The sequence below is a fragment of the Echinops telfairi genome, unplaced genomic scaffold (assembly GCF_000313985.2).
Source record: "Echinops telfairi isolate 266 unplaced genomic scaffold, ASM31398v2 ScPeMD7_2;HRSCAF=8, whole genome shotgun sequence".
Lineage (NCBI taxonomy): Eukaryota > Metazoa > Chordata > Mammalia > Afrosoricida > Tenrecidae > Echinops > Echinops telfairi.
This window is the reverse complement of record NW_022103898.1, coordinates 67,590,396-67,594,413: the sequence shown is the minus strand read 5'-3', so window position 1 is coordinate 67,594,413 and position 4,018 is coordinate 67,590,396.

Genomic DNA, 4,018 nt, shown 5'->3' with positions numbered 1-4,018 from the left:
CCCCTTATGCTACCCCCTACTCAGCAGCCATTCTTTCTTCCTGGCCATGATTCGAACCTGCACTTTGAATTGGAAAGATCTGGCAAAAACCTGCTGACAGGAAATATCTTTGTCCTGCCACTTCACATTAAATATTCTTCTGCTTGATGAGATGCAGGTCTCCTGAAAGCCCAAAGCGTATCGTGTTCCCCAGAGGTCACTGAACTTTCGACTCTTCGTCAGACCTCCGAGCCAGTTCTGAAGCAGAAGCCCTTCCCTGGGCTCTCTCACTCCTGGGCAGGAACCACTTGTCAGAGGCCACCAGAGCCAGGTCTGCAGGAGGACCACCCCCGGGTCGCTAAGATCCCTGCCTGTTGCCACTGAGCGGATTCGGATCCACGGTGACACTAGGCACACGGAGGAAAACTGCACCCCGTTAGGTTTTCAAGGCTGTGAGCTTTGGGAAATAGATCGCCAGGCCTTTCTTCTGAGGTGCTACTGAGGTGGACTTGAATAGCTGACCTTTCAGTTAGAGGTTGAGTGCTTAACCACTTGTGCTACCCAGCGGCTTCCTAACCCCAAACAAAAGCAAACAAACCCCTCTCTACTCAAGGTCTCTGTGGTTCTGCCTGTACTGCTAAGCAAGCCTCTCCTGGGATTTCCATCCCTTTTCTTCTGTCCCCCCGCCTACCTTCTCCCCGAACACTTGGTGGGGCACTGTCAGGACACACTCCCCTCGGCTTGCGCTGTGCCCTGTCTAAACATGCAGTTCCTCTTGATGGACTGACTGACTCCTGGATTCTTGCTTTGCTTGACTTTGTGCGAAGCCGATGCCATCAGTCAGCTAGCAAGAGAAGTGCACGACCCGGGCTGTAATTCCCGGACAGTGCCTGATCGACTACGTAACCTTTAAGCTTGAAAAGGATGGCTTTCTGCCACCAGGGTGATTTCAGTGCCTTCCCACCAATGTGTTCTCAGGGGGGTGAAATAAGAGGCTTGGTAGAGGATGTATTAATATTAATCCTAATAGCTGTTCTGTACAGCGATGTGTCACGGAAGCTCCACCCCACAAGTTGTGAAATAGGACGTTCTGTGACTTGGATGTGATGTGAGCACCGTGTGAAAACATTTGGGGAGTCGGCTTCCAGCCATCCTTGTTGCCAGGGTCGCTGCTGCTGCTGCTGCTGCTGCTGCTTTGGGAGCTCGAGGCAGAGGCTGGAGGCAGGGGCTTCCGCAGCAGGGCACCGGGCAGCGGCTGCAAGGGCAGGCTAAGAGAGCCCAGCACGAGGGATGGAGCAGCACAAGAGAGGAGCGCTCATCTACCCTCACTGGATACTCTGCTCACGGGAAAAAGTCCGAGAGGCTGTGTCCAGAGCCACGTCCTCTGCCTCTGCTGCCCGTGGTCCAGTGCTACAAGGGGTGTGGTCGGGGGTGCGTGTCTTACAAACCATTGGTGGGAACTAATCATAATAGGACAATTGCTTTCCCTTAAAAAATCCACATAAAACCATATGGAACCACAATCATTTGAGAGGGCTTCAGAATATTTGTGGGGAAATGAAGAGATACTGGATGTTTTCCATGGACTTTTTGAAACCCCTCCTCTATGCCAGTGGGATGCTGCCTGAAGCAGCGTTAAGGAGTGTGTCGAGTGCTTATTTGTAGTACCTACGTAATATGTATTGTCTCATCGAATACTCTTAGTTTAACTTCACCACAGTCCTGGGAGGGCAACTGCCACAGGTGAAGGAGCCCTGGCGGGGAGTGGGTTGCATATGGGGCCCTCACTGCAGGGTCCAGAGTTTGACACCACCAGATGAGGCTTTCTACTCCCATCAAGGGTCACCGTGTCTCCGAACACAGGGACAGTTCTCCTCGGTCCCATAGGATCGCTGTGAGTTGGAGTCAACTTTATGGCAGTGTGTTTGAGATGCAAGGGCAAAGATTTCCCAAGGTCACAGAGCTGGGCAGTCAGATGCACAAAGGGCATTGAGCATCCCAAAATATTAAAACTTGTGCCTTGCATGGCGCAAAGGGAAATGTGATTGTGAAGCCAAGAGAGCTTAGATAGCAAAAAGAATTCGAGGGTGAGGCCGGCTAGGAATGATGGAGCGAATCTTGGTTTGGGGCTTCAGATGCGGCAGCTGGGACCATGTGGACCTGTATTCTACCACTGTCCTCTACCCCACCCACAACCCCTTGGAGCCATGTATGGAGATTGCTGGACCCTTTGAAGTGATTCAGACTGATCAACCACAATGCCACGAAGGGAGAAACCACCAAATAAATACAATTCTCTTATACAGAGGGTGACTCTTGGCTCCGGCTAGGCCGCGGCCTTCTCTTTTCTCTGAGCTGCTGGGCACAGGCGTTCAGTAGCTTCATTAATGGCTTGTGTGGTGGCTGAGAGTTCTACAAACACCTGTCCCTTCTGGTAGGTCATGAGGACTTAGGCCCCAACTCAATCAAGAACACTGGTCAGTGTCCACCATCCTACCTGATTGTCTCTAACCCAATGCTGTCGAGGTGATTGCAACTCACAGTGACCCCATAGGGCACAGTTGAACCTGCCCCTTTGGGGTTTTGAGTCTATATTTTACCCTCTCATCTTTCTCCTGCAGAGTCGATGGTGGGTTTGAACTGCTGACATTGTGGGTAGCAGCCAGTGAGTAACTCACTACATCGCCAGGACTTCTTTGTTTATCCCTCACCCCTTTTATATTAGCAAGAGGACTTGCAGATGGGTTTTGTGGAGGTGTGAGGGAGTAGTGAGGGCTTCCTGTGGAGATGCACGGAAGGCAGGCTGGACCAGCAGGAGAGCTCTCTGACCTTGGCATAGAAGACAGAGGAACCTAGGCCCGTGGCTTCTGACCCCCTAGTCAAATAGCCACAGGGCTAGTAGAAGGGCCCAGATCTCCCAACTCCTAGCCAATGAGATTTATCCTCTCAGCCTCATCTTGAGCAAAGAGTCTCTTATTCGGCACACACACCAAGATAGGCACACGAAAACCTTTGCATTTCCAAAGAGCAATTGCGAGGCAAGTCTTAAACCATAGAGGTGATCCATCTGCCACACTGTTTCCATCTCCAGGCCTTCAGGAGAAAAATTGCTTGTTGATGATCACTATGCTTTGAGACTATGTTTAGGATGATCTGACTTTAGCTCATGAAGCATGTCCCATCTTTTTTAGAGAAAGATGCACCATTCTCGAGAAACTTTGCAGGGCTTGTTGTGAACCCAAGCTGCTTTTCACAGAAGTGGTCCTGTCGGGCTGAGCTCCAGGGAAATAGCCTTTGTGGTGCAGCGGTTATGCATGCCGCTGCTAACTGAAAGTTCACGGGTTCAAACCTAGCAGTTGCTGCTCCTCAGGAGGAAAAGGTGGCAGTCTGGTTCCATCAAGATGAAACCCGAACCTCATTGTCGATGGGTCAATTCTAACTTAGAGTGACCCTGTGGGACAGGGGAGAACTGCCCCATAGAGTTTCCAAGGTTGTGATCTTTATAAAAGCCAACAGCCCCGTCTTTCTCTTGCCGCTATAGAGATTCCATTTGACCTTGGGAACCCTACAGGACAGTTTTTTTGATCCCATAGCGGGCGTCGCTGTGAGTCAGACTCCACTAGATGGCACCAAGTTGGTTTTGGGTTGAATTCCTTGGTGAATAGGTATGGATTCATTTATTTAGTTGCATGAGTAAGTCCTAGCAATCACTGGGGAAGTCAGCCACCTACTGAAAGCAGGCTGTTAGGCCCTGCATGGAGGGGCTGGTTTTGAGAAGGGCTTTCTGTAATAGCCCCTCAACCCACAGAATAAGAGCAACTGTCCAGCCCAACCCGCTGTCCAGAATCCTTTTTCCTTTATGGCCATTGGGCGTCAAAGGGGACAGCAAGACTGAATTAGCATGATTCCTGGGTAGCACCCCACATGCAGCTTTGCGGGAGGATAAGGGAGAGTGCAAGAGGAACCCCGAGAGCAGATGCCACATCAACTGTTGGCTGATCCAAAGGAGCTACAGAATTCCAAGTGCCATCCTCAGCCT